Source organism: Barbus barbus, assembly GCF_936440315.1.
Source record: "Barbus barbus genome assembly, chromosome: 13".
NCBI lineage: Eukaryota > Metazoa > Chordata > Actinopteri > Cypriniformes > Cyprinidae > Barbus > Barbus barbus.
In genome coordinates this window covers 18509161-18529142 of record NC_136741.1, presented here as the reverse complement: position 1 = coordinate 18529142, position 19982 = coordinate 18509161, and the positions used below count along the sequence as shown (strand labels likewise).

Genomic DNA, 19982 nt, shown 5'->3' with positions numbered 1-19982 from the left:
CAATTCAGAACTGACTGATGGACAATGATGCAGCTGCTCTCAGAGCTAAATTTGACTGACATCTAGAGGACTCACTGAATTCCTTTACAGGTAGGTCTATTGATGTTACGATATTTGAGGATTGATGGGATAATGTCTGAAAAAGAAAGAAATAATAAACTAACAAATTGCTTTTTCAATTAAATAAAGTTATATTGACTCTTACTGTCTAATCTAACTTTATTTTCTGTAATGAAATAAAATCGTTTGGTTAGCAAGGCAACAAAGTAAAGCAGCTGAAAGTCAACATGGTGAGCATATTCTGAAATATTCCACAGATTACAAAAATTCCATTTAGTCCGTTTTAAAGATAAACAAATGCATACTGTGTAATGGCATTTTAAATGGTTCTAAAATAACTGTCATTTATACATCAAAATAGTTCGTTAGGTATATGCCCTTATTTTGATGTCATCACGAAGCGCCACTCCTCTGACGTCTTGTTTCAGGAAGTGAATCTCAGCCGACTCGACTCTGTAGGAAAGCATGAGAGATGCTGCAGATTTAGGATTTTTAAATCAAAAGTCTTAAAGGCTACCAGACATGGAGAACTGGAGCCTTATCTCATTGTGCGTGCTGCTCGGTTTAACGTTGAGATGGGCGGTGTCTTTTCATTCCTACTCAGGGGTGCGTTTCCCTAAAGCATCGTTAGTTAACTATGGTGGTAAGTCCCGTTGAACTCTATCGGTAACGACGTAACTGGCGACCATAGTTGCTTTTGGGAAACGCACACCAGGTTGGTTTTCAATGAACCGCTGGTTTCTTTAGGATCAGTAACTTAAGTTATATTGACTCGTCAAAGGCAGCTGCAGCGTTCGAAGCCACTCATTCATCTGTAAATAAGCAAGATCAGCTCATCTGAAACGACAATCAATGGGGATAAACATTATTCGTGAAAGAATGTTATACGTGATGAATATTGTACCTTATATATTTACGTTTTAATGAATAAGTCATACTATTTTGCATTCCATTTAATGGAATGGGTGCAGGTAAACCGCCAATGTTCGGGGACTATGAAGCACAGAAACACTGGCAAGAAGTGACTTACAATCTACCAGTTCATGAATGGTTAGTCTAAACCAATATTGGTGAGGCTCCCTCTCCTTATATATTGTAGAAATTAAATGTCACAGCATTTTATTTATAAGGCCAATGCCTTCTATGAATGTGGCTGAACAGTTTTTTGTTTTTTTAAACCAGGTACTTCAATGCTACAAATAATGATTTGAACTGCTGGGTTCTTGATTATCCTCCTTTGACAGCATATCATAGTCTGGTCTGTGCATATGTGTAAGTGTTCTTTTACCAGGTACTGCATCCATATTTTTTATTTATCAGTTGAACGTGGCTTGATGATTTAGATCTTTCTTTGTGCGGTGTCTTTTTCTATAGCAAAATTGCTTAATCCTTAATGGGTGGAGTTGCATGCGTCTAGAAAAAGCCACTCACATAAGTTGTTCTTGAGGGCCACAGGTTAGTATTTATGTCAATAAATCATTTATTTCAAATATTTTAGACGGCAGTCACAGTGTCATTTCTACCTCTTACAGAGTTAGTTCTTGGTCTTGGAACATTTCAGTTGTGTTGCTGTCTATACAGGGTCAGAAAGCTCTCGGATTTCATTAAAAATTAGTAATTTGTGTTCCGAAGATGAACGAAGGTCTTACAGGGTTGGAACGACATGAGGGTGATTAATTAATGACAGAATTTACATTTTTGTGTGAACTAACCCCAGGGCTATTGCATTTTCCAGTCGGGCTACCAAAATGTATCACTGCCTTGCCTGACAGATTATCTTAAATACAGGGCTCCCGCTGGTCCTTAAAATCTCTCAATTTACTTTTATAAAATTGAAGGCCATGAAAAGTTTTAAATATGTTAAATGTATAAGAAAAGTCTTAATTACAATTTCAAGAGGTCTTACAGTTGGGGATGGAAAGACAAGAATGGCTATACAGCTGGATTAAACTTGAAAAGGCAATGATGTAATTGAATAAATATGAGCGCTGCACATTTCAAGTCAAAACGTGTGAATGTGTCTCTGAAGGGAACCGTCTGTCTTCAGAAACGTGTGGTTGGCATTTTCATTTCATCTTATATAAAATGCCTGATAAAGCAGTGTATATGAGAGCGGTGCTGCTTTGTGTACAGCTGTTACTGGGGGAAGCGCTTTATTTCAGCCGCTCTTAAAGCGCCACCTTCTGGCAGAGAGGGAATTTCCAGTGTGTCCATCTTATGTTCAGATCAATGCGAATATCGACCCATGTTTTTATGCAGCAAACATAGTTGTAAATGTGAAAAAAGTTAATGTACCTTCTAAAAATCTAAACAATTAAGATAGTAATATTTGTTTTAAATTAATATAATATGTTTGACTTTTCCTTTTTCATAAAAGTGGTTTAAAAGCTGAAATGCCATTTTATAAGATTTTTTTGTGTGTGAAAACTTGTATCTAATCATGCCATTTTATGGCTTAAAATGTTACCATAGACATTGTCCAACCTCACTCTTACTGTGTTCATTTTACTTGTGCAGCTCTTAAAAAGGTTCATAATTTTTAAAAAATTCTGCTGATACCCTGTAAATAGTGACATAAAGTTATTTAATTGATATTTGTGTATTGAAAATGTTTTTGATTGACATTTAGACTTTTCTGATTTTCTATATTTCAAAAAATTTTCTTTTTTATTTGGGCTAGTTAAATTAATCTTTGGGCTACCAAAGTCTGAAGAGTACCTGCCCGAAAGGCTACCAGGGATTTTGACATTTTGCGAGCCCTGAACCCTTTAACTTATCTGATTTTGCATTAAGCCACCTATAAACTTTTGTTTCTATTATTTTAAAGATTTCTTATGAAGCTTCCATGATAGTTATGACGAATTTAGCAGGCTGGCCACAAACCTTTTTTAAACATGATCATGCACTCATGGAGAAATAAAGATTATTATTGTTTTTAAAATTAAAATGTATGCTTGTTCTGTGTATATAATTACTCAAATATGCTTGTATTTCATGCACCATCTTGTGAAATCCATATATATATTATTGTTTTCGGGGAAATTACTGTCATTTTTAAAATGAAAATTTATAGTATGTAAGTATTAAAATGGAAATCTATTAATTGATCTACATTCCAGCAGTTTTGCGTTACTGCTTCTACTTTTGCGATGGGTCCTCTAAACAAAAGGTAATTAAAAGACTACCTGTGAATTGGTATATTGTTCATTTGTATTTGTAATCATTAACATGCTTTGATTTGGTCAAAATAAACCATTTTGTTCTCGTAGGTTGCAGAAGGATGCTTTCTGCATCCTTCTGTATCCAGGACTTATACTGATTGACTATGGTCATTTTCAGTATCCTTTAACTTTTACCTTAATTGCTATGGTATTTATTCATTTAAGCTATTCATAGTCATATCAAGAACTTAAAATCCAAAAAGAACTGCATGTGCATAGTCTTTAACTGCACTTTCAGATATAACAGTGTGAGCCTGGGTCTGGCTCTATGGGGGATTTTGGGACTTGGTTTGGGCTGGGATTTGTTTGGTTCCTTGGCCTTCACTTTGGCTCTCAATTATAAGCAAATGGAATTGTATCACTCACTGCCTTTCTTCTGTTACCTACTGGGCAAGTGCGTCAAGCAGAGCTTGACTGGGAGAGGGTGAGTCTTTTGGGTTGTTGCACAAACATTGCATTAAGTTGATTGCAATAATATGTTAAAATTGATTAATTCAGTTATTTAAGCAGACCTCAAGAAATTCCAGAAGGTACCAAACCGAGTGAAGTAAAAGTAGGCCTGCCAATTGCTGAGACCAATTAGGCTTTCAACAATATTTAAATATATGAAATGGTGTCAGATTTAACAGTAGACACATATACAACAATCCCACATCAGTGACGAAGAAAAAGCTTCTTGACTTTGTATTGTATTTTTTAAATGCAATTAAATGCAGCTTTAGCATAAGAGACTTCTTTCAAAAATAAAAATAAAAAAATCTTAAATTTTATTATTCTAAACTTTTGACCAGTAGTGCTGTAGTGTATGTATATATATTATAAATTAAATAAAAATTAGACCTAATTGAAATAAAAAGTAAACATAAATGAAAAAAGTAAAATCTTTGTTAGGTTTTCATGGCTGAACCTGAATTATCACCATATCTCAGTAATGATGAATTATGCATAAAAGTGAAAAAGCCCTGTTAATGGAAAATCGCTCACAATTCAATACATTTGTTGACAATGCTAAGTACATCTTTAGCTACAAGTGTCCAGCTTATAGTCCAGCTGCAAGTTTCATAGCCTGATTGCCTTATTTATGCCTGAAAATAACAAATCCTTAATGTTCATCATTAGACACTTCGCCACTACAGGTGGATTTTTTTTGTATTATTATTATTCAATTTGACTGTGTATGCACCAGTCTACACCAGCACTGCAGCCGGTCTCAGTGCAAGCACTCTGCTCTTTGCATTTGTTGATTTAGTAACAATGTACCAAGGGCATTTGGAGGCAGATGCATTGGTGGATTAGTTTGCCTGGGAAGAGACATGTCCAGATGACTCTCTGGCCATGCCTGACCCTCCCTGCTATGCCTGTGCGTGCAACTGTATATCTACAGCTGAGAGGTGTTAGTTGCTCCAGTATACAGTACACTGAAAAACTGTGAGAGCATGTTGTCTCTACTCAAGTAGTCGAGTGACCTGATTTATGACCCATTAATTATGGAAAATATTTTTTTGAACGTTTTTTTTACTTATGAATATTAAATTAATAGTATTTATGACAAATATGTATAAAATGTTTTAAAAAGTTCGAGATTGTTGTATTGGTCAGCAAAACATAAAAAACTGTTAGAGCACCTTGAATTGTTAGGAGAACAAACAATGTTATTCCTGTATGATACAAAATTACCTAAAGGGATAGTTCACCCAAAAATGAAAATTCTGTAAATAATTACTCACCGTCATGTCGTTCCAAACCTGTAAGACCTTTGTTCATCTTCGGAACACAAATAAAGATATTTTTGATGAAATCCAAGAGCTCTCTGACCCTGCATAGACAGCAACGCAACTGAAATGTTCCCCACACCCAGAAATGTTGTAAGGACATTGGTAAAACAGTCCATGTGACATCAGTTGTTCACCACAATTTTACGAAGCTAGGAGAATACCTTTTCTCTCGGATTTCATCAAAAATATCTTAATTTGTGTTCCAAATATGAATGAAGGTCTTACGGGTTTGGAATGACAAAAGGGTGAATAATTAATGACAGAATTTTCATTTTTGGGTGAACTATCCCATTAATATTTTTTTTTAGATCTTAGCGTTTACAGAATAAAGACAATTGTATTTATACAATTGTAATTATATTGCTAAATTTTTGTGTACCCAGATTTTTTCATTTGGTCAAGATCTCCATGACTGTACAGGTGACCTTTGCCCTTTGCTGGATGCCCTTTTTGTCCGACTCCAAACAACCTCTACAAGTTCTTCATCGCCTTTTCCCTGTTGGTTTGTTTGAGGTAATTCACAATAATGTATATGCAGCATCACAAATCATTAATGGCAAACTCCTTCAAGTTAATCTAAATAGGTTCCTTTTTAATTCTCTTGAACCAATGCTTGGATATCTGAGATTATCTTGCCCTGAAAATTGAGAAATACCTGTTTGCTATTCGCTAACATTCACAATAGTATTTTCATAGTTGGGTATGGGGCTTTGAGCTTTACTTATGTAAAGCACTGAGGTCAAATTGATGTAAATCAGTCATATTTATTGCTTGAGTGAGTTTTAAACACTCCATTGCAGCGTGCTGCTTATGATGCTTATTCAGCTCTGTTCTTGCCTGTTATAAAATTTCCAATGCAGGGTCGGCTTGGAAATGCCCTTGAAATCCTTATCCACATGCATTACATATTTCTCTGTATGCATGCATGAATGCATAAATACACTGTTGGCAGAATCCTATGTAGATACATACAGTAAACTGTAAACAGTGTTCAATTTTGGATCTGTGATATTAATGCAAATAGAAGACTGACTTAATACACATCTAGCCAGTCAGATCCTCCTGTATTCATAGATTACCTCAATGAAACCCCTTGCGTCCAGTGCAGGATTTATCCTTTAGATCTGATTAGTAAACAAGGGTCTCACGTTGAGTTTATAGGAAAACTAGAGCTGTGTCCTGTTCGTTGTCTAAAGCCTTTTGTAAGTCAATACTTAAATACATAGTGTACAAGTACTGCGGCTTGCTTTTGAAATGCACCCAAAAACCCTGTTGTCAAAGTAGCTGTGTTGTGAGAAGTAATTGAAAATTCTGCAGGGCTCAGGGCCCGGAATATATCATGCATTTGCCTGACATGAGGCTAACATAATACACAAGGTGTGAGTAATTCTAACCTAGAGCCTTGAGCATTTGTGACGGACGGAGTGCTAAGCGAGTCTTGGCTGTTGCTATCGTATACATCAGAGCATGGTAAAGCTTGGTGATATTTAGTTGATAGCTAAATCGGTGCTTTTTTTTTGTAGAAAAGTATAATTAAAAAAATTAAATTAGGCAATTAATTGTGCTTCCATGTCTTCTTTCAGACTATTGAAAAGAAAGCATTCAAAATAATTACACTTTATTAATTTACATCTTTAGATTTAATTTATAATACAAATTTTTAAAGGCTGTTTTTGTGGGGTGGGGTTTTGAAAAAAAATGTTGAACCTGGCTATATCCAATGTTTAGATTTCTGTTGTGGAAATTTATGCAAATGATTGTGTTTTTAATTAAATAATGTCTTGTTAGCAAATTTTAACAACACTTTAGAAAACGTAATATTAAACAGTTGTTTTAATGTACTGAGAAAGTATGGATTTTTTTTGGACCACACAATGAATAGCAATGATTTGTCAATGGACCTCATTGATTTTCACTGTATAGAAAAAAAAACAAAAAACACAGACATTTTTCAAAGTGGGTCTCATCTTCAGCTGTAGTGTCCACTCGTCTTCACACAGCTGTGAAAGACAGCAGCTGTGTTTTCGAGGATTGAGCACTATGAAGAAATTCTCAGAACCAGGGCTGAAACTTTCATAACATTTACTAATTCTGTTGTTGCACAACTGTTAAAGGCCACCAGTCTCTGAGGAATCACTTGTCAGTACCCCAGCAGAAAGGTCAGTGGGCACTCGGAACGGATCGGTTTCCTAAAGGGTGCAATTTGGTCTTCTGTATGTGGTAAAACCGCATTCTTTGCAACCTCGGTGACGTTATTAATGTCCTTGGTATGCAGTAGGACAGTCATTTAACCCTGTCTATATAAGTTTACAAATAAGTGCATAGCTTTTTTTTTACATCACGGTTACTTGACGGGAAAATTAATGGGAATGTAATACTTCACCCTTGCCCTTTGTACCAATGCCCCCCATGAATACCCACAGGAATTTTTATTGCACTGTCAGTTGGGAAATGATTACGCTGAGTAATGTCACTTATGTGCTTTCTCTTCAGAAGCTACATACCATTTAAAGATACTTACCTTATATGTCAATGCTAATTTTGTAAGCATGATCATAAATTTGTGGTTATTTCAGAAAAGGGCATTTTCTTGAGCTGCAACATTATTGAAAAAAAGCAAGAATAAAATCCTTCACTTTAACCTTTGTTGCTAGATGTGCATTTCATACACTATTTTTATGAAAAACTCACAGTGCTGTCACCCGACAGTGCTGTTGCCATTTACTAAAACAAAGACTATTTTAAAAAGTTTAAGGTAGTTGAAATAAAGCTGAAGTAAAATATAATATAAATATTAGATTATTCGAAAATTTAAAAAATAAAAAATTAACTAAAATGAGAAATATTGCCTTGGCAACTAACTGGACTAAATTGAAGTTGAAATACTAAATTGACTAAAACTAAAACTTAGAAATAAAGTGAAAACCGAATATTAAAATATAAAATATTAATAAAATAAATTTTGTCATTAATTATAGTATAAAGCTAATGCTAAAGTAACATTGAGGCCTAATATAGCTTGGGATATAAACAAAACATCATTTTGGCATGATATATTTATAGCATTATATTTGTATATTATATTACAACAGAAAGTTACTTATTACAGGAAGTTAAAATATTACCTTTAATATTAGATTTTAGGTGGTTTATTACAGTTTCCAAGAGCAGTCCATTCTATGTGTTGTGTAATATTCCCTATATTTTAACTCTTAATTGTGTATGTATATGTAATCTAAAGGCATTTGCGTTGAATTTAAATTAACTTACTTGTATTTTACCCCAATGTTAGTAATTAAAGCATACAGTTAAATGTGAAGTTTTGTTCATTCTGGCCCTTAATTTAAATTAAGTTGACACCCCTGAATTTACACTAGTTTAAACAACTGTTCATAAAGAACTTGAAAACTGTCCTAGCGATCAGTGTATCATTTGCTCTCATTGTGTCATTCTGTCCGGAGTGCATTAGTCTAGTGACTTTGACAGCATGTGTTTGTTGACAGGATAAAGTGGCTAACACATGGTGCAGCTTGAATGTGCTGATAAAGATCAAGACCCTGCTGTCCAGAGAGACTCAGCTGTTCCTCAGGTAATCCTTCACCATCCATTTACCCGCCACCCTTTCTCCTTTTTCTTTGTCTCTTTATGTATCTCCACCTCCAAAATATTTCTCAGTATATTCCCTCTCACCATGTTTGTGAAACACATCTAATTATAACAGGAGAGCACAGTGGGATTATGGGTAGTTAATGATAGCAGAGAGATTTTGAGATACTGATATGTAGACACTAATCTGCAGGTGCAAGGGCTTGGTCAAGATTATTTCATTGACTATTCACTTAAGAATTTTTAGGTTTGTTTGTTTTTTGTCTTTTTCAGGGTCAGTAATTAATTTTCTCACTCAATCATGTTTCCCTCATTAAAGTTTTACACACAAATAAACGAAGGTGATTTTTAAAATGTGCTTAAAATCATGTATATTCATAAGAGATTAAGTCTCAAGTTAACACCATCATGGTAACACACGAAACTGATATAATGCAATAAACATTAATTTAACAACATTAGATGTAACACACAACCTAAATGTACAAAACTGATAAGAAAAAACTAAGAAACAGTCATTTAAAAAAAAAACATCAAATTTGAAATGTAACGCGGGGAATATCAATTTATGTTTTTTTTTTTCACTTCTAAAAACAGTATACTACTGTAAAATTACAATGTGTAATGTAAAATCCAATACAGTTATTCACCATATATAGTAGGGAAACTTACCGTTTACCATTTAACAGGTTTTTACTGTAGCATTTTTACAGTCTTTCACCATTAAATTCCCTGTAATTTTTTTACAGCCTAATAAAACCTGTTTTATTTTAAACAGAGCTGGTCCCCTCATGGGGGCAGCCATTTTGAAATGACAAAACCAGACAAATACTGCGCACCTTATCTTGGTTAACCCGCTATTATTGTACATTTTCGTTTGCAGAATAAATTAGTCATGGCTGTATATAATGCATTTCTAGTAAGTGTAAACATTTGCATGATGCTACATCCACACCACTAGGTGTCAGTATATGTACAAGATGACTACAACATCGGTCAGCTCAGAGTTTTTCATATAGTTTTATAAGCAAATGGATCTATATTTACATTACCTTTACAGTATCTCACAGAAGTGAGTACACCCCTCACAGTTTTGTAAATATTTTATTACATATTTTCATGTGACAACACTGAAGAAATTACACTTTGCTACAATATAAAGTAGTGAGTGTACAGCTTGTATAACAGTGTACATTTCCTGTCCCCTCAAAGTAACTCAACACACAGCCATTAATGTCTAAACCGCTGGCCACAAAAGTGAGTACACCCCTAAGTGAAAATGTCCAAATTGGGCCCAAAGTGTCAATATTTTGTGTGGCCACCATTATTTTCCAGCATTTCCTTAACCCTCTTGGGCATGGAGTTCACCAGACCTTCACAGGCTGCCCCTGGAGTCCTCTTCCACTCCTCCATGACGACATCATGGAGCTGGTGGATGTTAGAGACCTTGCGCTCCTCCACCTTCCATTTGAGGATGCCCCACAGATGCTCAATAGGGTCTAGGTCTGGAGACATGCTTGGCCAGTCCATCACCTTTACCCTCAGGTGGTGTGTTTGGGGTTGTTATCATGTTGGAATACTGCCCTGCGGCCCAGTCTCTGCTTCAGTATGTCACAGTACATGTTGGCATTCATGGTTCCCTCAATGAACTGTAGCTCCCCAGCACTCATGCAGCCCCAGACCATGACACTCCCACCACCATGCTTGACTGTAGGCAAGACACACTTGTCTTTGTACTCCTCACCTGGTTGCCGCCACACACGCTTGACACCATCTGAACCAAATAAGTTTATCATCAGACCACAGGACATGGTTCCAGTAATCCATGTCCTTAGTCTGCTTGTCTTCAGCAAACTGTTTGCGGGCTTTCTTGTGCATAATCTTTAGAAGAGGCTTCCTTCTGGGACGACAGCCATGCAGACCAATTTGATGCAGTGCGCGTGTGGTCTGAGCACTGACAGGCTGACCCCCCACCCCTTCAACCTCTGCAGCAATGCTGGCAGCACTCATACGTCTATTTCCCAAACACAACCTCTGGATATGACGCTGAGCACGTGCACTCAACTTCTTTGGTCGACCATGGCGAGGCCTGTTCCGAGTGGAACCTGTCCTGTTAAACCGCTGTATGGTCTTGGCCACCGTGCTCCAGCTCAGTTTCAGGGTCTTCGTAATCTTCTCATAGCCTACGCCATCTTTATGTAGAGCAACAATTTTTTTTTCAGATTCTTAGAGAGTTCTTTGCCATGAGGTGCCATGTTGAACTTCCAGTGACCAGTATGAGAGAGTGAGAGAGATAACACCAAATTTAACCCACCTGCTCCCCATTCACACCTGAGACCTTGTAACACTAACGAGTCACATGACACCGGGGAGAGAAAATGGCTAATTGGGCCCAATTTGGACATTTTCACTTAGGGGTGTACTCACTTTTGTGCCCAGCAGTTTAGACATTAATGGCTGTGTGTTTAGTTATTTTGAGGAGACAGCAAATTTACACTGTTATACAAGCTGTACACTCACTACTTTACATTGTAGCAAAGTGTCATTTATTCAGTGTTTTCACATGAAAAGATATAAAATATTTACAAAAATGTGAGGGGTGTACTCACTTCTGTGAGATACTGTACATTTAGTAGACACTTTTATCCAAAGCGACTTACAAATGAGGACAATGGAAGCAATCAAAATCAACAAAAGAACAATGATATGCAAGTGCTATAACAAGTCTCAGTTAGCCTAACGCAGTACATGTAGCAAGGTTTTTTTTATTATTATAATTTTTTTTGTTTTTTTTAAGAAAACAAGTAGTTAGTAAATGAATATAAAAGTATATGAGTCTAAAAGGGGCAAGGTTTTTTTTTTTAAGAATAGAATTAGAAAAGAGAGTGCTAGAGTTAGGGGGTCAAATAAAGATGTAAGAGATGTGTTTTTAGCCAATTGTTAAAGATGGCTAAGGACCCAGCTGCTCGGATTTATTTGGGCTGGTCATTCCACCAGGAGAGAACATTTAATATAAAAGTCTGTGAAAGTGATTTTGTGCCTCTTTGGGATGGCACAATAATACGCCATTCACTTGCAGAACTCAAGCTTTCTGAGGGTGCATAAGTCTGAAGTAATGAATTTAGGTAAAGGGGTGCACAGCCAGTGGTGGTTTTGTACGGGCAAACATTAATGCCTTGAATTTTATGCAAGCAGCTATTGGTAGCCAGTAAAAATTGATAAACAGAGGTGTGACTTGCATTCTTTTTGGCTCATTAATCTTGCTATCTTATATATCTTACCTTCTATTAATCTTGGAAATGACTGTTAAAAAAAAGAACAAGAAAAATGAGCTCAGGTTCAGTGTTAAAAATGTCTCGTTTACAAACTAAGTTTCACAACCAAACAAATTCAAAACAAATTTCACACTGCAGGAGTCACAAACAGGTCCAGATATTTAGCATGCTAAATTGCTACGTGTACTGCGTTAGGCTAACTGAGCCTTGTTTATATATAGCATGCTAAATATCTCACTGGCACTGCCGATGAATTTGCACTTCTCTCAGATTGCATCTTTGTTAATAAATTCTACACTATTTTGATTCACTGATTTACCTCTGATGTCGGGCATTTGATAGCGATTTCCACAAAACTGTTGGCGAATGAAAATTGTGTCAAACGTTGTGCAGTGTGTTCCCGGCATTAGTGACACCACCCATGCTGCACATTTTCTATTCAATAAAAATGCATAACAAAAATAACAGTGATGAGAAAACAGCAATTAAGAAAGCATCTGATAATAACGAAGTTCAATATGTTTGCAAGAGCTCTGCAATTCGGCAGTCCAGTCACGTTACATATATAACACATTATTCAATGAACAGTCGGTGTCACTTTCAGTTATAGTAACAGCTAAACGTTCTACTAAAAAGCAGCTCTCCAGTTTGTTCATGTTTTTAATTGCATCTTTCCTTGATGGACTGAACAGAAGACAGAGAATATTTCCACATCAAAGAAGGCGGAGACTCAGAGCTGACCTACCAAATACATAAATCACCACAAACTAATAGTAGTTTGAAGGTGTTTACCAGCCAGAGAGACGTTTTCTGGAAAGTTCACTTTGGCAAGCTGTTCTGAACTCCCGAAACTCAAACAAACTTTGCCTGATTTTGTTTAAAATGATGCTACACCAGTTAGTTCTTCGATATTGTTTGAAGTCTATCATGACCTACATGCTTTCCCTGTACAGTTTATCGCACCTCTTACATTTGCATCTGACGTGATGGACCAGATCCTTGTCCCACTAGGGTCATTCATCTCTAATAGGGTCAATTTCCTCCAAGTGAATGATGATGGAGGGCTTCAAGTAATTCTGTGAGTGCTCAGCAGGCCATCTTTGAATCCCATGCATTTCCTGCATGCTGGAATCTTTCTTGTTGACTGTGAGGATGTATAAAAAGATCAGGCAGCCGTGTCCTCTAGTTCCATGGGATAGATTACAGGCTTTGGCAACAGGGGCTCTTGATCGTATTTCTCTGCTTCGTTTGTGTGTATAGTAAATCTTTTTATTAATGTATGGATGTATTCAATGAAATAATCTTTTTCTTTTTTCCTTTCAGTTTTGCTCTTACTCTGTTGTTCGTCCTGCCTTCATCTTTAAAACTGTTGTCCAAACCCACTCTATGGCAGTTTAAGCTCGCCCTGGGTAAGTGGTGTCATGATTATGTGTTTGTCTTTGACAGTTCAACGACTTGTATTTTTGACCACTGACTCCCCTGATCTGCTTGTACTGTAGGTGAACACCTCCCTGGCTTTTTTCCTCTTCTCCTTCCAAGTCCATGAGAAGTCTATCCTTCTAGTAGCCTTGTAAGCAGCGGAATATAATTCATATTACTTGATCTAATTGCTATTGCTACTTTTGCTTAACCCACTGTCATTGATTTGTTATGACACAAACTAAATAACAGTATCATATTTAGGATGATGTGTTCAATTTCATAACTTTAAGTTATGGAAACATGCTTGAAAATAATTATTTGGTGATTACTAGAATCTACTTAAAAGAGTTACTCCACCCCAAAATGAAAATTGTCATTAATCACTTACCCCCATGTCGTTCGAAAAACGAAAAAAAAAACTTTGTTCGTCTATTTACTGATATTCAGTTTGATATTTTTACCATTATGTATGCTTTTTAACATTAACGTTGGGGCTAGCTGATAAACACAGTAGTTATAATTGTGTCAAAATGCAGATATAAAACAATAATAAATTATGTATATTAGTTACCCAACACACAATTATAAAAATAGCCTATGATAAAAAGGCAATATTGGTTGATCTCTAGACATTAGAAACTTCCCTCAATTAAGCTAGTGATTGTTTAGTGCTATATTTTCCCATATTCTGCATCAGGGTTGCCAGATTTTCACAACAAAACCCACCCAATTGCTACTCAAAACTAGCCCAATCACTTTTAAGGGGGTAAAATACACTTTTTTTGGTGGGGTTAAATATCACATCCCCAGGGGCTAAATATCACGTTATTTGGGGTCGCTTCAACCCACGGCAACAGTGTTAAAGTAGCCCAATTCCACTGGAAAACCACGGACTTGGCAACACTGTTCTGCATGTTTATTCTTGTAAGTCATAAATCTAACATATTATGATATATAACATATGCAATGAACTAGCTGCAATCAACAGATTTTAAATGTTGTGTTATATCTTGCATGTGTTAGCCAATAAGTAAGGCATGTTTCTGGATTAAGGATCTCTATTGGGTGTTAAAGATTTGCTGACAGAGGAAGTGTAGATACTGAGATACTGATACCTAGTCCTTGCCCTCTCAACTACATATTTATAGCATTGGTATCATGTAAACATATCTGTAATGTAGTAAATATAGTCTTAAAAGTCAAATATATGTTTTACAGGCCAGTTTGCCTTGTCATCAACTGATCGCCATTTGGTTTCTACTAACGTCAACTTTTAGGTAAGATACCATGCAGTATGTGTTACTAAAGTAAACTTACAGTACTATAAATGAATCCTTGTGGTTAAGATAGAAACAAAATCAGCAAATGACTATATAGTAAGAGTAATAGCCGATAGGGGAGTCCCAGCTGTCCACACTAATTGTTGTGTGCATGGTTTAGTATAAGGATATCACTAGATTACATGACATAGCCCACATACCATTAAACTAAGACCCCTTTGTGTAAACACAACCCACCATTCTCTAGAATCGTTTTAATGCTGCACATTTGTTTTTTAGCTGAAGACAATGTTCTTTGTTATGAAAGATAATTTAATTATATTATATGATAGAGTAATTGTTGCACTATTAGGGGAAATATCCACAAGAACATACAGAGACAACACTTTGCCACATCGCCCCAAACGCACACCATTCATTAGCACACTTTATACTCATTATAGTGAAATGTTCAAAATTCACAGCTAGTATTGAGGGGTTTTTTTCTGCCATTACCTCTTCTGCTAACACAAATATTGTTTGATTTTGTCAACACTATCTCAGTAGCCGTATTATTCATGATATGGTTGGTGTGCAAATTATTGTTTTTCAGTCAAATGCCTATGGAAACAGCTAAGCTAGTTAGCTAAAGGGAAGTCGTGGCCTAATGGTTAGAGAGTCGGACTCGTAATCGAAAGGTTGCGGGTTCGAGTCCCTGGCCGGCAGGGATTGTAGGTGGGGGGAGTGAATGTCCAGCACTCTCTCCACCCTCAATACCACGACTGAGGTGCCCTTGAGCAAGGCACCGAACCCCCAACTGCTCCCCGGGCGCCGCAGCATAAATGGCTGCCCACTGCTCCGGGTGTGTGTGTGTGTGTGTGTGTGTGTGTGTGTGTGTGTGTGTGTGTGCGCGCGTGCATTTGTTCACTTGTTCACACTGTGTGTGCACTTGGATGGGTTAAACGCAGAGCACCAATTTCGAGTATGGGTCACCATACTTGACAATACGTCACGACTTTACTTTAAAGGTTTACTTCCATGTCTAATATACTTAAGTGAGATTAAATACACTGCCTATGTTGATCTCATCAATGCAATTACATTGTGATAATTAAATTCAACATACTGAAAATATGTGTGTGGGGGGGTACATTGTATTACAATACTTACTTTTTATGTAATACTGTTATTATTTCAGGAGATCTGTTTTTCACAGAAAAGTTTTGTTAATGTTGATAAATGTTCAATATATAAAATGCTTAATATATAAAATAATTGGTTAAATTGAGCTTTTTCTATCAACTAAAACATTATTTTCATCTAAAATTATAAGCCATTTTAGTCAGAGTAAAACTGACTGATAAGACTGAATATTACATAATTGATTAAATCTAAAGGGTACTTTTTTTTACACAGATAGGGTCCCTCATGGAGGTTGCCATTTTGAAATGACAGGGCCACCAGAAAACTTTATCTTGATCACCCTGCTATTATTAGGCCCTGTTTACACTAGTGCGTTTTCGTTTTAAAACGCATAACTTTTGCTACGGTTACGCCTATCGTATACACTACTCCGGCCTTTGACTTTTGAAAACGCTGCACACCCCGTTTTAGTTGGAAAACTCTGGGGTTGCGTTTCAGTGTAAACGGAGACTTTTGAAAACAATGGCATGGCTGCCCACATTTGCTCTGCGTATCTTTGACGACCGTGTAAACAATAACATCATGCTCGTTATTGTACCCATACATACAGTGCCCTCCAAAAGTATTGGAACAGTAAGGCCAATTCCTTTATTTTTGCTGTAGACTGAAAACATTTGGGTTTGACATCAAAAGATGAATATGAGATGAGAGATTAACATTTCAGCTTTTATTTACAGGTATTTTCATCTGGATCTGATACACAACTTAGAAGATAGCACCTTTTGTTTGAACCCACCCATTTTTCATGTTACCAAAAGTATTGGAACATGTGACTGACAGGTGTGTTTTGTTGCCCTGGTGTGTCCTATTAATTGATTATTCAAACAATAAATAGCACTGAATGTCTGCGCTCAGTTTCAGATCTGTGCAGACTGCATTTATAGTTAGTTAGACGTGTAACCAACATGAAAACCAGAGAGATGTCTATGGGTGAAAAACGAGCAATTGTGAAGCTGAGAGAAGATGAAAAATCAATCAAACCATTGCACAAACACTGGCAATAGCAAGTACAACCATTTGGAATCTCCTGAGGAAGAAAGAAACCACTGGTGTACTAAGTAACACACCTCAAACGGGTAATCAAGGAAAACATCTGCAATTGATGACAGAAGCATTGTGACAGCTGTAAAGAAAGACCCTAAAACAACTGTTAGTGACATCAGCAACAACCTCCAGAGGGCAGGAGTGAAGGTATCACAATCTACTGCTCGCAGAAGACTTCATGAACAAAAGTACAGAGGCTACACCAGAAGATGCAAACCACTCATTAGCAACAGAGATATTTTGTCTGACAAATTACAGAAAGATGCAACCAAATTGATTGAGATCCTTCATCATGCATCAAGACGGGGAAGTCGTGGCCTAATGGTTAGAGAGTCGGACTCGTAATCGAAAGGTTGTGGGTTCGAGTCCCCGGCCGGCAGGGATTGTAGGTGGGGGGAGTGAATGTACAGCGCTCTCTCCACCCTCAATACCACGACTGAGGTGCCCTTGAGCAAGGCACCGAACCCCCAACTGCTCCCCGGGCGCCGCAGCATAAATGGCTGCCCACTGCTCCGGGTGTGTGTTCACGGTGTGTGTGTGTGTGTGCGTGTGTGCATTTGTTCACTACTCACTGCTGTGTGTGTGCACTTGGATGGGTTAAACGCAGAGCACCAATTTCGAGTATGGGTCACCATACTTGACAATACGTCACGACTTAAGATAATGACCCAAAACATAGTGCCAAAACAACAAAGGAGCAAGAAGTGGAAGGTTTTAGACTGGCCAAGTCAATCTCCACACATAAACCCTGTAGAGTATGCATTTTACCTGCTAAAGAAGAGACTGAAGGGAGTTACCCCCCAAAACTGAAAGAGGCTGCGGTGAAAGCCTGGAAAAGCATCACAAAAGACATGCAGTTATTGAAAGCAAAGGATTTGCAACTAAATATTAAGTATTTTTCACTTTAATCTATTATCCTTAATTCTATCTGTTCCAATAGTTTTGGTAACATGAAAAATGGGTGGGTTCAAACAAAAGGTGCTATCTTCTAAGTTGTGTATCAGATCCAGATGATCCAGATACCTGTAAATAAAAGCTGAAATGTTAATCTCTCATCTCATATTCATCTTTTGATGTCAAACCCAAATGTTTTCAGTCTACAGCTAAAATAAAGGAATTGGCCTTACTGTTCCAATACTTTTGGAGGGCACTGTATGTATGGGTAGATTCCCCATTCGACCGCTCCAAGCACGCAGACGCGTCCGCCATCTAAATAATAGGGAAACTACCTGTACATATCTATGGTTGTACCTGCACGAATGGTCATGTGACATGCGTTTTCGGTTGCGTAGTGTAAACGGAGATCGTTTCTGAAACGTAGTCTAAACGCCAGTGTAAACGTTGATCGTTTTCATTCTAAAACGCATTAGTGTAAACGGGGCCTTAGACACTTTCATTTGCTAACTAATGCATGTATTTGCATGCTAACTAATGTAATGTATTTCTGCTAAGTGGAAAAATTTGTGTGATTCTACATCCATGCCAATAGGTGTAAAATTTTGAAAGGGTACGACCAGTCAAACTTTTCTTGGTCACCCTGCTATTATCGCACGACTATTATCATCCGACTACGAATAACGCATTTGTACTAAGGGAAAAGATTTGCGTGATTTTTCATCCACACCACTAGGTGTCAGTATATGTATACGATGTAGAAAGTATATGACGATTGCTACATTGGTCTGAACACCAGCTGTATCATAAACCGAGGGATAAATAATCATTGTACACATCTTGAAATGTTTGTTTTTAACACTTTTTTTTTTCTTTAGCATACTTCCCCTTCTGCTGAAGGACGGTTTGCTGTCGCCTTACGTGGTTACCTCATTGGCGTTCCTCTTTCTGAGTTTGTATCTGCTCTCTGCTTTAGAGAGAAGTACAGAAGAAGAGCTCAGACTGGGTCTATATCGTAAACTCACTCAGCGCTGGCTGCCTAAACTCAACCTCAGCCGGATCATTAAATGGAAAGTTAACACTGACATCACGGCCTGTTACTCCACACCACTGATGTTAATGACATCGAAGCTTATGAAGAAGTCAGTTAAGCGCGCTGGCCCACCTGAACGGCTCATAACTTTCACATTAGCTTGACCCCATGCTCTTCTTAGCGCTTTTGAAGACTGAATGTTTCAACAGCTCCTTGCGTGATTGTTCAAGACCAGGAGGTGTGCTATTTGTGTAGCGTGAGTCATTAACACAGGTTTGCCTAGATATATTTATTTACACAAGAGACATAAATAAGGGGGCCCTACGATGAAGGTAGTGTTTCATTGGGGAGTCGTGTTGCTCACACCAGCACTTCCACTGATCCTTCACTCCATCTGTCGTAAATAGACATGTTAATGTTTATACCTCGACTCATCTTCCTGAAACAGGGTGGAAAATAAACATCAAGTTACAAGGATCCGTGTCATGCTGAGCACTTGACTAGAACTAATGAACCTTTGTCATGGTGGTACTTCTCTCTTGTAATAAGTGTTGTCACTTTGTCTTCTACAGTTCTGGTTTTCACTGGTGGCCATGGCAGCTTGGAGCTTTACGAGCGTGTGGTTGAAGCCTCCGGCCAAGTTGCCCGATCTGTTTCCAGTGCTAGTCTCCGTCCTCTCCTTTCTCCACTTTCTGGGCTTCATCATATATTTCAACCTGGTCCAGTTGATGGAGCCGCAGAGGAAAAAGAGTCAGAAGAAAACAAACTGAAATGTCTTCAAAGACGTTGGTTGTCAAAGGAAGAACTACAGCAAGGATGACGGTGAAAGGACAATCCCTTCGGTTAAAATAGAACAGGATGGGAATAGTTTGGGAAAATTCAATTTCCTCTTAATGAGGTTTAGGGATCTTGCTTGAGTTGAGAAGAGTGAATTCAATGAAAGGAGATACGGTTTTGCCAGACTTTCTCTCACTTGTTCGCGTTGGAGACAAATTCATTTAGTGGGATATTGGTATTGTGAAAATGACCAAACCATAAGGCCATTTTTTTTACATTTTTGATACATCATTAAATGGTTTTGTACCAAATGAAAGTGTCTTCGGTGTTTTTGAATGACCCAACAACAAACAAAAGTGGGGTTGTGCGATTTGGGGGGAATTGTTTTTTTTTTTCCTGTTTGTTTGTTTGTT

The 19982-nt window shown here is 37.3% G+C and overlaps 1 pseudogene across 1 annotated transcript; it reads left to right on the top strand.

Annotated features, from left to right (window-relative positions):
- Positions 1 to 582: 582 nt before the first annotated feature.
- LOC306878973 (dolichyl pyrophosphate Man9GlcNAc2 alpha-1,3-glucosyltransferase-like) lies at positions 583 to 19562 on the top strand (annotated as a pseudogene). Its single transcript has 14 exons — positions 583 to 670; positions 1032 to 1110; positions 1243 to 1330; positions 1431 to 1519; positions 3163 to 3229; positions 3337 to 3398; positions 3520 to 3705; positions 5440 to 5569; positions 8560 to 8645; positions 13261 to 13345; positions 13437 to 13507; positions 14578 to 14636; positions 18638 to 18833; positions 19365 to 19562. The product of its transcript is annotated as a dolichyl pyrophosphate Man9GlcNAc2 alpha-1,3-glucosyltransferase-like (transcript).
- The last annotated feature ends 420 nt before the right edge of the window (positions 19563 to 19982 follow it).